This window comes from Sorex fumeus, unplaced genomic scaffold, assembly GCF_029834395.1.
Source record: "Sorex fumeus unplaced genomic scaffold, SorFum_2.1 ptg000044l, whole genome shotgun sequence".
Lineage (NCBI taxonomy): Eukaryota > Metazoa > Chordata > Mammalia > Eulipotyphla > Soricidae > Sorex > Sorex fumeus.
In genome coordinates, this window is record NW_026606101.1 from 1,779,869 (window position 1) to 1,793,448 (window position 13,580).

General features: G+C 46.3%; 1 non-coding gene across 1 annotated transcript; it reads left to right on the forward strand.

Moving 5' to 3' along the window:
- Window positions 1-13,221: 13,221 nt before the first annotated feature.
- LOC130030823 (U6 spliceosomal RNA) lies at window positions 13,222-13,323 on the forward strand. The gene has a single exon (XR_008793503.1). It is a non-coding gene; the product is annotated as a U6 spliceosomal RNA (small nuclear RNA).
- The last annotated feature ends 257 nt before the right edge of the window (window positions 13,324-13,580 follow it).

A 13,580-nucleotide genomic window follows, 5' to 3' on the forward strand; every position in this document is an offset into this window, starting at 1 on the left:
TTGCATTCGGAGATGGTGGTTCTGTTGAGAGCGAATGGAGCGTCAGGAACGAGGCTCTTTCTCATAAACATTGTCTTCATAAGATTCAGCTGTAGTCCGACCTTTCCACACTCACGGTCAAAGTCGGTCAGCATTTGTGCCGCTTGACTGATGTTTGGTGTTATTAGAACGATGCCATCAGCAAAGCGGAGGTGGTGTAGTTGCCGACCATCTATCTTCACTCCCATTCTTTCCCATTCCAGTCGTCTCATGATGTTCTCGAGGGTAGCACTGAAGAGTTTTGTTGAAATGGTATCACCCTGCCAAACCCCTCTCTTGACATGGATGATTACTTCTTTGTAGAATAGTGAGATCCTAGTAGTGAATCCGTAATAGAGCTCACGAAGGATCCTGATGTATTGAGTTTGTACGCCCTGATTGGCTAGGGCTTCTATGACCACTTCCGTCTCAACAGAATCAAAGGCCTTCTTTAAATCAATGAACGTTAGACAGAGCGGCATCTTGAACTCCTGAGAAACCTCAATGAGCTTAGTCATCGTGTGGATATGGTTGATGGTACTGAATCCTTTTCGGAGTCCAGCTTGTTCACATGGTTGTCCTTCATCTAGTGTTCTGCTAATCCTATTCAGGATGACTCGAGTGAACAGTTTGTAGATGACAGACAATAGGCAGATTGGGTGATAGTTGCCAATGTCGTGGAAGTCTCCCTTCTTGTATAGTAGTACAGTCCTGCTGGTTTTCCACTGGGATGGAACCTTGCATGCAGACAGGTAACGTGTGAAGAGCCAAGCCAGTGTATTGATGAGTACTGATGGTAAGTTCTTCAGGTGTTCAGGTCTGATCTTGTCTGGGCCAGGTGCTCTTTGTTTCTTTACCAACGAGATAGCATGTTGGATTTCAGAAGGGTGAACATTGGGAACGACATATCCATCATGCGGAATGTGGTATGTGGGCAAGTGGGCGTGGTATTAAAGAGATCTGAGTAGGAGTCCTGAATAATCTTCTCCATTGCCCTTCTGGAAGATGTGATAGATCCATCAGGATGTCGGAGGGCAGTCGTCTTGGTCTTGTAGTTGGTGAAGGACAGGCGGGCATTAAGAATGCTTTTCCCGGCTTCTGCCGCATCTACCAGCACTGCTGCTCTCCTGTCTTTGAGGTCATCCTTGATGGCTTCTCTGCATTGTTTTGCCAGCTCGAACGTTCGCTTGCGGTTGCCTGAGGCATGTGCCAAGCCACGTTGGTGAATAAGTTCAAGAGTGTTCAAAGAAAGGCGGTTTTTTGTGGTTATCTCTCTCTTGGCATTCCTCGCACAATCATGGAGGTGCTGAATCATTCGATCGTATTCCTCATCAATGTTGTCAATGACGGCATCTTCCCATGTTGCCACAACAGAGCCAAAGAGCTCCCAGTTGGTGGTCGTTCTGGGAGTTCTCTTCTTAAACTTTGCATTCTTTTCTCCTCGTTCTGTGAGGTAGAATTTTGCACGAAGGAGACAGTGGTCCAATCCCGTTTGGAATTTTGGGACAACAACAACAACTTCGGTTAGGCAAAACCGCCGATTGAATATGATGTGGTCTATTTCATTGTGGAACCGTCCACCGGGAGACTCCCATGTCCAACATTTAGATTCAGCCTTTTGGAACTGTGAGTTACCATGGAAGGTCTTGGTTGACATGATGAACTCAGACAGTCTGTCACCCTGTTCGTTCCATTCTAGGCCATGGGTCCCGATGTGGAGTTCATCGGCTGATCTTCTTGGTCCTATCTTGGCATTAAAATCACCGACAATGATCTTGTAAAAGGTGCGATCTTCTCTATAGAACTTCTCCAGCTCCATGTAGAACTTCTCAATTTCTCTTTCACCATAATTGGATGTTGGTGCATAGACAACAAAGATAGAAACTGCTGGCAGTGAGCCACATCTATTCAAGTGTAATCGTCCGATTCGGGTTGTTAGGCATTCAAATGAATCTATGCTCATGGCTAAGTTTGTATTGACAAGGATACCAACACCACCGACGCCTCTTTTCTCACATGTTCCAAGGAACAGTTCTTCTCCAGTGTCAAAAACGGCGTGATATGATTAATGTATTCTCGTTTCAGTCAGACCAATGATGTCGTACTTGAGCTTTCACGCTTGTACCATCAGGTCCTCGATGGATGCATCAGATGCCAGCATACGTGCATTAAAAGTACAGACAATCATTTTTGTCTTTCTTCATTTTGGCAGCCTATTTCTGCCTTGGGATTTTATCAGCTCTCCTTCCACATCCTTCTCGACTCTGCCATATTCAGGGTCAGGGGAATGAGATCCATTTTTTTACTGGATTTGGCATATCAATTATCAAATAGACCACGGATACAGTATGTATGGATACAGTAAGAAATACCTTAAACTTATAAAATTGCCCTCCTAGGCCATCTTGATCTCAGACTACAGTGCTCAGGCCAGATAGTCTTTCCTATCCCTAGCAGGGTCCTAGTCTCGTTGTCACTTTTGGATCATGACAGCATTTGTCTATGATCAAACTCTTAACTTATAGTTAAGAATCGTGGCACTTTGGCCTGACCCATTTCGATACCAGGGTAGCTCATCACTTGCCCTGGGTCCATTCAGTCCCTCGTTGGGACCCTGCTTTTGGGGTGTTAAGAACCAAGGGCAACTGAGGCTTAAGTCGAGAAAGCAGGTGCCCAGGAGTGAATAATATTCAAAACCAATTAAATCCTAAGTTACAAAAGCATAATATTAACTGTCTTTCTGATCTATACAAAAAGGACATTGCATTAAACTATTCAAAAGACATAAGGAGAAGAGAAAGGCAATATTTCACTCATACATATAAAATCATAGATTTCTGAGGAATCTAACCTTACAAGGTAACAGAGTCTCTTTAGGGGGAAAGCTGATTAACTGGTAGGGGAGGAGAGCATAGGGAAGAATTTACAGATAAACACAATGGAATGGAATTGCCTCAGGAGCACTGTAATAAACTTGAGTTCCTAGTGGCAAGGGGGGAAGGGCAATCCAATGTTAAGCCTAAAATATTTGGAGCCATATTCCAACAAAATATTAGGCATGAGGATAGTGCAAGGAGTACATCACTTGATTTACAGCCAGTGCCAATTAGATCTCCATCCCTGCACAAGCTCTGAGCACCATAAGAAGTGACTCCTGAGCACAGAGGCAGGAGCAAACCATGTGTGCTTCACTGGGAGACACAGATGGGTGTCTCCCAGTGAAGCCAAGAAAAAGAAAAAATAGAAAAAGCAAAAGAAAGAGTGGTACTGAGAGGGAGGTAGGGAAGGAAGGAAAGAAGGAAGGAAAGAAACAGAATGGGTTCCAGGTTTTATATTCCAGCACCTTCAGTTTTGGGGGACTATGAAAACTTGCCCCACAAGTTTTCCTGCGTGTTGGCGAAAACATCCATGGTGACCCAGCCCACAAGACCAAAGCCAACTGTATTGTTGGACCTGAACATGGACCTTAAGGCCCACAGAGCCGAGCAAAGCACTGGTGGGGGTGGCTCCCCTTGTCACTTCTTGGAAGACCCCAGGCGTCCATCATCTGAGAGGTGAGACCCAGAGAGCTTCAAAAGGGCGGGTTGAAGAGGAGTTGAGGATCCAGGATTTGAAGAAGTGCAGAGAGCTCATCTTCCTCTCTCCAGGCATGTTCCTATGTGTCTCTTCCACCTCTTTCTGACACAAAGCTTCAAGGAGAAAGCAGCAATGAAGCAAGTAAATGCTTTTCCTGTTCATCCATTCTACGTGTGAGGAGAACAATAAATCCGTCCTCTTCATCAGGAGGACACAGATGAATCCCGGTGAGAGCATTGTCCTCATGATGACTGGGACAGGACTTGCTACTGAGGGCATCAGAGAGTCGGGCTGGCCTTAGTGGTCACTGGGAGATGAGATGTGGGTGGGCGTGGGACAGGGTCTCTTACTGCCGCATAGGGCTGTGATGCTGTGGTTGCCACAAGTGATGCCGGTGCTCCTTCGTTGTCCTGTGTTCTTCGGCATGTCCAGACACACCAGCACATCAACCGGTGCAGACTAGGAGGTGAAATCACAATACGAGTTGTGTTAGGCCGCCTCCTGATGGGCTTGTTCTAGTCACGTCAATAGAGCTCCAGGTTTTGCTTAAAGCTTGATTGAAAATTAACAAATAAGTAGAACATTTAATAATTAACATGAAAATAAAGTGAAAGCTGACTGAGTTCGCCTTGTCTGCTGAGCTTGAGACACTATATCTCCTGCTCCTGCCTGTGCCCCTTGCCATGATCTCAGTGACACTTGGGTTCCAGCCATCTTGGCCACCAGTGCAAACCCACAAGTTGGTGCTTGGGCTTCACAGAGGAGCTTGGAAAATCTTGTTGGATGAGAAGATGCTGGACACTAATCTCTCTGCAAGAGAAGACTAGTGTAGCCAACAATGTGTTTCTGGTCCTTGGAGACCTGTGATAAGGCCTGTTTGTCAGTATGGCTGCTCCTTCACTTGACAGAGTTGCCCTAAGCTCTAAGTGCCCATGGATTCTGGCTTGATCCAGGAAATCACCTTCCTCCTCACATAGGAAATCTGAAATCTAGAATAGAGACAGCAAAGTATCCTGACAATGGGCCAGAGAACTATAGCTATGGGTAGGAGCTTGCCTTGAAGCCACTCATCCTGGTCAATGCCCAGCATTGCCTCTGGTCTCCAGAGTACCACCAAGAGTTACCTGAACACAGAGCCAAGAATTGGCCCTAAGCACTGCTGGGGTGGCTCAGCAGTCCATGCTTCAAAAGCACAAAAATATCACCTCCAAATTTCACATAAGGAGTTGAGGCTGAGCTGGACTGGGAACCACCTGTCCTGATATTATGGGACTTCCTTTTTATAGGATGTTGACTAAAACAAGAGGACAGGAGCCTTCACAAACACTTTCCATACTATTTTTATTACCTGTACCAGAAATCAGGGACACAGCAGGAATTCTAAGGATGTGAAGTGACTCAGCCAAATATGGTGTGCATTATGGGAGGGAACAGTTTGAGGAATCCAGCTTCAAAGCAATAGTTCCCCAAACAGAACGTCAGTCCTGGCTCTGCATGGGGTGCCATTTCAGTGTCCTGCAGCCATCTTTTCATCCTGCTCTCACCAATTTTCTTCCCAACAGCTGGACTGTTGTGTGCAGCCTGTGAGTGACAAGCCAGAAAACAAGGTCATTGGTAGGCACAGTGCAAGTAAATGGCCCTCTGCTGAGACTTGAGTTCACAGCACAGTCAGGTGTCCTTACTCGTGGCCCTGATAGCACCTGCCAGGCCCCTGTGCACCTAGGGCTGGAGTGTCTTGTGTTCTTGTTAATCTCTGGTCTGTGAGTCACTTTCCGGGATCTTGCAGCTTCGGTGCTGACCATCCACGTGTGTTTGTCTCTCAACGTCTACAGTGTTAAAAACCATGGACAGGTTCCAGGTTCTTGGCTGCTGGTAACAGATGACACAATCTTACACCATTTGAAGTTCAAATTCCAGTTATTTTTCTGAAGAAAACTGCCTTCATATTTCTCCTGGAAAGACACTTTGTTAGTCAGAAGTGGAGCTGGCAATGGATGTTGTTTTCATTCCAAATCTTTTTGGAACTAGAAACCAAGTCATGGGATTGAAGGTGAAGGTCTTTTCCAGGAAGACACTGACAGAGTTGTTTTACCCAACCCTGGACAAACTCTCTAGGTTCTAGGTCAACACAATCCCTCATCTTCTCCAAAGTGGGGTCCCTGGACTTCCCTACTCATTCCTTCCTCCACCTGTTGAAAGTTTCTGCACAAGTTTTTTTTAATTAATTAATTTATTTTTAATGAATCACCATGAGATACAGTTACAGACTCACAAACTTTTGTGATTACGTTTCAGTCATACAATGGTAGAGTACCCATCCCTCCACCCTGTGCCCATTCTCTACCACCAATGTTCCCAGTATCCCTCCTGCCACCTCCTCCCCTTCCCACCGCCTGCCTCTGTGGTAGGCAAATTCCCTCTTAATCTTTCTCTGCTTTGGGTGTTATGTTTTGCAATACAGGTACTAAGAAGCCATCATGTTTGGTCCACAGTCTACTTTCAGCATGCATCTCCCATCCCAAGTGATCCCTCCAAGCATCATTTACATAGATAGTCCCTTCTGTATCCCAGCTGCCTTTTCCCCCAGCATGTGAGATCGCTTTCAAGCTGTGGAGCGATCCTCCTGGCCCTTATCTCTACTATCCTTAGGCATTTGTCTCCTATTATCTTACTTTATATTTCACAAATAAGTGCAGTCATTCTATGTTTGTCCCTCTCCTTCAGACTCATTTCACTTAGCATGATACTCTCCATTTCCATCCACTTATATGAAAACAATCATGATTTTAACTTTTCTAACAGTTGCATAGTCTTTCATTGCACAGATATACCAAGTTTTTCAACCAGTCATCTGTTTTTGCTGCACAAGTTTTTTACTACATTTTTTTTCTCTCATTGATTAACATTAAGCCATAGGCACTTTACCACTGGAAGAATCTGGGAAGATTTTTTGTTTGTTTGTTTGTTTGTTTGTTTTTATTGAATCACTGTGGGGAAATTTACAAAGCTTTCAGGTTTAAGTCTCGGTCATGCAATGATCAAACACATTTCCCTTCACCAGTACTTATTTTTCACCACCAAGAATCCCAATATACCCCCCCTCCTGTCCCTCCCAATGCCTGTGAGGCAGATGAATTCTAATTAACACTCTATCTACTTTGATTAGATTCATTGTTTCGACAAAAGATGCACCATTATTGTTTAGAGTTTACACCCCAAAATCAGACCTGCTGAAAAGGTATTGTGAAATAATTTGTTTTCTACAGCTGGTTAAGTAAAGTAAAGGCCCTCCCGTTGATCGTCGATTTGCTCAAGCGGGCCCAGTAACGTCTCCATTGGAGACTTTGTTGTTACTGTGTCTGGCATATCGAATACTCTCGGTAGCTTGCCGGGCTCTCCGAGAGGGGCGGAGGAATCGAACTCGGGTCGGCCATGTTGGTTACAAGAACCAAACGATGTCACGATTTTGGATTTCTGATATTTTACTTATTAAGCCTGGAAGTATTTCTGCTGAGAGTCAGATAATTATGAGATTGGTTTCTGTGGCTCTGGAGTCATGGCCTTACCGGAGAGCCACTCATGGGGGGCAACCCGTGACCTCAGTAGGGCATGAAGGGCGAGACAGGAACGCCCATGAGGTTTCAGTTGCCCCATTACCACCGGCTCATACCTGGCTTTCCAAAAACTCCGAGGCAGCCGCCATCTTGCTGTCCAGGGGGAAAAAGGTGGAAGGGAGCAACACACTTTCCCTCCTGGGCAGGCATGGTGCCGTGGATTAATGCATAGTCCATTCACTTTTCTGCCATAAGCTGCTGGCCTTTGCATTAAGTCCTTGTGCTTCTGGAGCCATGGCCGTGCTGGAGAGCCACTCATGGGAGGCAACCTGTGATCTGATAGGGCGTGAAGGACAAGCTGGGAATGCCCCCCTTGGGAAGATTTTTTTAAGCAACTTTTTTTCATGATATTTTTATAGCTTAAGTTTCTAATTTATCCTTAAAGCAAGAAATGTTATTCTTTTTTAAAAAAAAATATTTTCATTGAGTTGTTCACATTAATTGATTACATTCAATATTTCAACACCAATTCTACCACATTTACACCTTCTCACCACCATTATTTAAAATGTTCCCATCACCACCCTAGCCTTCCCCAAAGGCAGATGCTAAATCATTTATTTTTTATTCCTTGTTACGAAAAATTGACTAATAATGATGTAAAAAATTGTATCTCATTGGAGCCCTTAAGCCCCTGTTTTTAGAGTTGTTAGAGTTTGATCCTCGTGTGCTAATATACATATATATACATATGTGTGTATAAATGTATAATTTTAATCAAGAATGGTTGTCTTTTACCTCACACCCCACCAAATGTGGTATGCTACTCTTCGTATATCGGTGGAATAATATTGAAATGCTGTGCAGCGCTTTTGCAGCCGTGCATTCTTGGAATTCTAAAATTTTAAATAGAGTGCTAGAACTGAAGTTAAACATTTTAACTGGACGGTAATTTGGGGGCCCGAAGGCATCTCTACAAAGTGTTGCACTCTTCTGAGATTTATTTGTGAGTCTCTGGATCATGGTGCTTAAATGGCACCCAGTGGTAGTTCGTGGTCATGACTGCCAGGAACTCAGAAGCAGAGGGAGATGGGAGGTGGAGCCCATTCCTAGCTCCAGGTGAGCATGGAGATTTCAGTTACAAGTCCTGCGTACTTGGGTTTTTCAGCAGATTCATTCTCATGCATGTGGGGCTTGGGGCGAGCCTGTGAAGGACGAACAGGAGCATGGCGTTGATCGGATTCTGGAGGTTTTATAAGCTGTCGGGCTTCTTTCAGGACAGGCAGAGGGACACACTTGCCCCCCTCAGTGGTGCCCAGAGGAAATCAGCCTGGTGCAGGGTGGGGAGATATTTATTTGAGTTCTTTTATTACCTTTTTGGGGTTTAAAATAATTTTGCATAGTGATGATAATAGCACTGTCCTCCTGTTGTTTATCAATTTGCTAGAGAGGGTACCAGTAACATCTCCATTGTAAGACTTGTTGTTACTGTTTTTGGCACATGGAAGACGCCATGGGAAGCTTGCCAGCCTTTGCCATGCTGGTGGGATGCTCTAGGTAGCTTCCCGGGCTCTCCAAGAGTGGCGGAGTGTGTAAACTCACACAGAGTGGCGGTGGCTCTATCTCTCCCGCCGCCCGCGTTCGGTAGTCTCACCCTTCTCCTGCCCCGGGGAGGTCGATGGCGATGGTCAGGCAGAGGAAGGAACGAGGGCCAGGCTGGTAGGCATTAGTAGCAGTTTATTTCATTCCTCTCTCCATCTACACCAGTCTCTCTTGTCTGTCTCTGCTTCTGTCTCTCCTCTGTCTCTGCTTCTGTCTCTGCTCCCCGCTTCCTCCCCCATGCTACTTCATTCTCCTTCTCCATCCCCCTTCATCCTCCTTCTCCTCCTTCTGATCTCTGCTTCTTCCTTCTCCCCCTTCTGATCCCTTCTGAACATCCAGCCCACTCCTACAGTCTAGTTAAATCCTCTCTCCATGTGGAATTGGGGGAACAATTACACATGGGTGTGGTCACAATCAATAGGGGTAGAAATCTTAGCCTCATGGAAGGCCACTCCTAGGACAGATCCTTTCTCAGCAGGAGGACCCACCCTAGAGCGGAATCCCAAGGGTGTGTCTCTCCTCTCCTTGTCCGACAAGCATATAAGCATATATAATATAAATCATTTTGTATGGATACAGTAAGAAATATCTTAAACTTATAGAATTGCTCTCCTAGGGCCATCTCGATCTCAGACTACAGTGCTCAGGCCAGATAGTCTTTCCCAACCCTAGCCGGATCCTAGTCTCGTTGTTACTTTTGGATCATGACAGCATTTGTCTATGATCAAACTCTTAACTTATAGTTAAGAATCGTGGCACTTTGGCCTGGCCCATTTCGATGCCAGGGTAGCTCACTGCTTGCCCTGGGTCCATTCAGTCCCTCGTCGGGACCCTGCTTTGGGGGTGTTAAGAACTAAGGGCAACTGAGGCTTAAGTCGAGAAAGCAGATGCCTGGGAGTGAATAATGTTCAAAGCCAATAAAATCCTAAATTACAAAGCATAATGTTAACTGTCTTCCTATATCTATACAAAAAGGATATTACTTTAAGGTAAAATGTTCATAAGGCATAAGGAGAGGAGAAAGGCAATATTTCACTCATACATATAAAATCATGGATTTCTGGGAAACTGATCTTACAAATTAACAAAGTCTGATTAAGGGGAAAGCTGATTAACTGGGTGGGAAGGAGAGCATAGGGAAGACTGCTTACAGATAAACACAATGGAAGTGGAAGTGCTTCAGGAACACTGTGATGGGTGTAACCAGATAAACCTAAGCTCCTTGTACTCCAACAGCGGAGGAATTGAACCTGGGTAGGCCGGGCAAACCAATTGCATGGCAAACGCCCTACCACTGTGCTATCACACCAGCCCAGGAAAGTGATGATAATATCATTTGGAGTTTTTTGTATGTTCTTTGAACATATTTTTCAAATTTAGACAAACTTATTCAAATCTTTTACTTTTTCTTGATTATTTCAGAAAACTCTTTTTCCTCCCTCATTAGAGTACCAGATCCTAAGATTTATTCACTTTTTCTGTTTTCCACCTCACTGGTTTCTGCTTTCAACTTTATCCCTACATTCCTTTTCACTTCAGAAATGCATTTTTTTCTTTAGATTTCATGGAAGTCTACTCTAATGAGTTTCATAATTGAATGCTACCTTTCATCTGCAATTTCATTTTCTTTTTCTCTCTGGCTGGAGCGATAGCACAGCGGTAGGGCGTTTGCCTTGCACGCAGCCAACATGGCCAACCCGAGTTCGATTCCTCCGCCCCTCTCGGAGAGCCCGGCAAGCTACCGAGAGTATCTCGCCGGCACGGCAGAGCCTAGCAAGCTCCCCGTGACGTATTCGATATGCCAAACACAGTAACAACAAAGTCTCCAATGGAGACGTTACTGGGCCCGTTCGAGCAAATCGATGCTCAACGGGAGGGCCTTTTCTCTCTCACATTTTTGTTCGCTGGATTGGGCCACACCCGATTGTGCTAAGGGTTTGCTCCTGGCTCTGTTCTCAGAAACCACTCAGGGGACCCTGCGCAGCGCTGGAAATCAAACTAGCATTGGCTGCGAGCAACACAACTGCTTTACGGCCCTGAACTATATCTCAGCCCAACATTTGCAACTTTCTTATGGTTTTGAAACTATTTATCTCCAGGATTTTACAGTATCTTTTATACACATGACTAGACAAGGGGAGGGTTACTGGGTTTCTGCCTTTGGGTATGGGAGGCAGGAAAGATTTTATCTAGCAGGGACATGGGGGGTAAGGGGGTGTCTGATTAAAGACTGACCTTGGGCTCTGGGGAGCAGAGCTCCCCCTGCCGGCGGGCCGCGGGGTGAGACTAGGTAAGAGGGTCTGGCGAGCAGCATTATGAAGCTGAAAAGCCTCTTGCCACGGACCCTGGTCTTCCTGGTCCTCTGTCTCCATGTGGCGCAGCCTGGATTCCGTAAGAGTGAGTGCCGGGCGTGGGGTGTGGGTGGGGGCAGAGGAGCAAACAAGGATTCCTTGGGCTGAGTTCTGGTGCCAGGGAACAGGCATCCAGGCAACTATGCTCTATCCAGGGTGTCTGCTCTCCCTTCACCCCGGGGCCTTTCTATTCAGTCCTACAGAAGCCCGGGTACTGCCCGGATTCCAGGTTTGTGTGCCCGGCCTTTCTGCTCCCAAAGTGCTGGATCGATTCCAACTGTAAGGAAAACAAGAAGTGCTGTTTCTACCACTGCAAGCAGCAGTGCGTGATGCCCGTGTCGAGACAGGACCCTGGGCAGGACGAGGACCAGGACCAGGAGACCGACCATGCAGAGGAACCAGAAGAGGGTGAGCTGACCCACCGCTATGCACCCCTGCCCCCCAATGTTTAAGCATTCCCAAGTTCCCTGAGTTGCTTAAACATGGCCAGCCCCCTGCAGAAATCCCTGCTATCAGCACTTTGCTGGTGGCCAGGCTCTGTCACTGGCCAGAGACGCCTACAGAGAGGCCCGCAGCCCAGCCTGCAATATGCAAAATTCATCCTGGGACATGAGGGGGTTCGTGGAACAAGATTATCTCGAGTCCCTCAAGGGTTAGTGACTATATACGACTTTTTTTTTTTAATTTTTATTAGTGAGACACCATGAGGTACAGTTGTAGACTTACAAATTTTGTGCTTGGGTTTCAATTATACAATGATCAAATACCCATCCCTCCACCAGTGCCCATTTCCCACCACCACGGATTCCAGTATCCCTCCCCCACACACACACCACCCCCCATCCTACCCTGCCTCTGTGGCAGGGCATTCCCTTCTGTTCTCTCTCTCCTTTTGGGCGTTGTGGTTTGCAAAAGAGGCATTGAATGGCAATCACGTTTATTGATGGTTTTTATTTTCACTTACAGAGGAATACGTGCCGGAAATTTTTTATGGTTAAACTGTGAGGTAATGAATTTTATATCTTTAATCAGACACCCCTTTGGTCCTCATGTCCCTGCTAGATAAAACCTTTAAATCTCTAGGCTGGTTTGCCTAAAATAAGTTATCCAGGAATTTCGATTCCTTGGCAGATTGTCTCAGTGTTCTTGGGAGAGCAGCACTGGGCTGGGAGTTCCTGGGAGCTGGCCCATGTCTGCTGTATGGGGTGCTCCTTCTCATGCCCCACTGTCTCTTCTCTCCTCCTGCAGGGAGACGCCAACTCATCCCCGCACCTGAGAAGATGTTGTTCCTGCATGCTCAGGCCTGCGTGCCGGGTCTCCGGTTCTCAGTCCTCCTCACACAGAGACATCCTGTTACTCAGCTAAAGGCTAATCAGTAGGAAACTCAATAAAGAAGCAAAATGCTCTGTGCCAGCACTGTGGGGGTCTGTGCTGCCTGTGTGTCGGTCGCCCTTCTCTACCTCTTCGTTCATGGGGTGAGAGGATCCTTTGGGTGTGTGAAAGGGACCTGATTGCTAGAGGTCACCTGCTTCCCTGGGCCAATCCTGCATCTCCCTTCTGCCATGCCTCACTGTCACGTGACTGGGGGATTGTTGGTCATATCTAGGGGCACGTGGCATGTGTTTTGATGTTTGGGTCCTGTATAGAGGACCCCTGTCAGATTGGAAGGATGCACTTTTGGGTTTCAATTATACAATGATCAAATAACCATCCCTCCACCAGTGCCCATTTCCCACCACCACGGATTCCAGTATCCCTCCCCCGCCCCACACACCACCCCCCATCCCACCCTGCCTCTGTGAAGATCATGAAGATCTTCATGTGAAGATCATCTTTCTTAGAAGATCATGAGCTGCCCTTGTCTGTTTGATTCGTCAGTGCAGTACTCTGGGCTGGAGAGGGTCAGCGGGCAGGGAATGGAGGTCTGGCCTTCGTTCTAGGCTATGTGAGGCTCAAAGACTCAGGCTATTCCAAAGCAGGGAAAGGACGTCTTGTCTGTGGACCGGCTGAGTCCTTGACGAGGGTTGGCTGGAGGGAAGCACTAATTGAGCCAATAATAAAGTGTTATTCAGCGTTGTTGTTTTTTTCACTGTGCTCTGTGATTTGATCACTTGATCAAATCGCTTCGGCAGCACATATACTAAAATTAGAATGATACAGAGAAGATTAGCATGGCCCCTGCGCAAGGATGACACGCAAACATCCCTCAAAACTTTCTTTTTCCCTCACACATATATCTCAAATTATTTCACCATCCAGTAGAACCACACTCAGTGGTTCCAGGGGTTACTCCTTACCCTGCACTCAGGAAGAAAGAGATCTATGTTTTGTTTGTTTGGGGTTACACCTGGCAGCGCTCTGGGCTTACTCCTGGCTCTGCACTCGGAGGTTACCCCTGGCAGTCTTAGAGTGCAGGGGATGGAATCCAGGTCCTCTCGTTGTTCGTCGATTTGTTCGAGCAGGTCCAGTAATGTCTCCA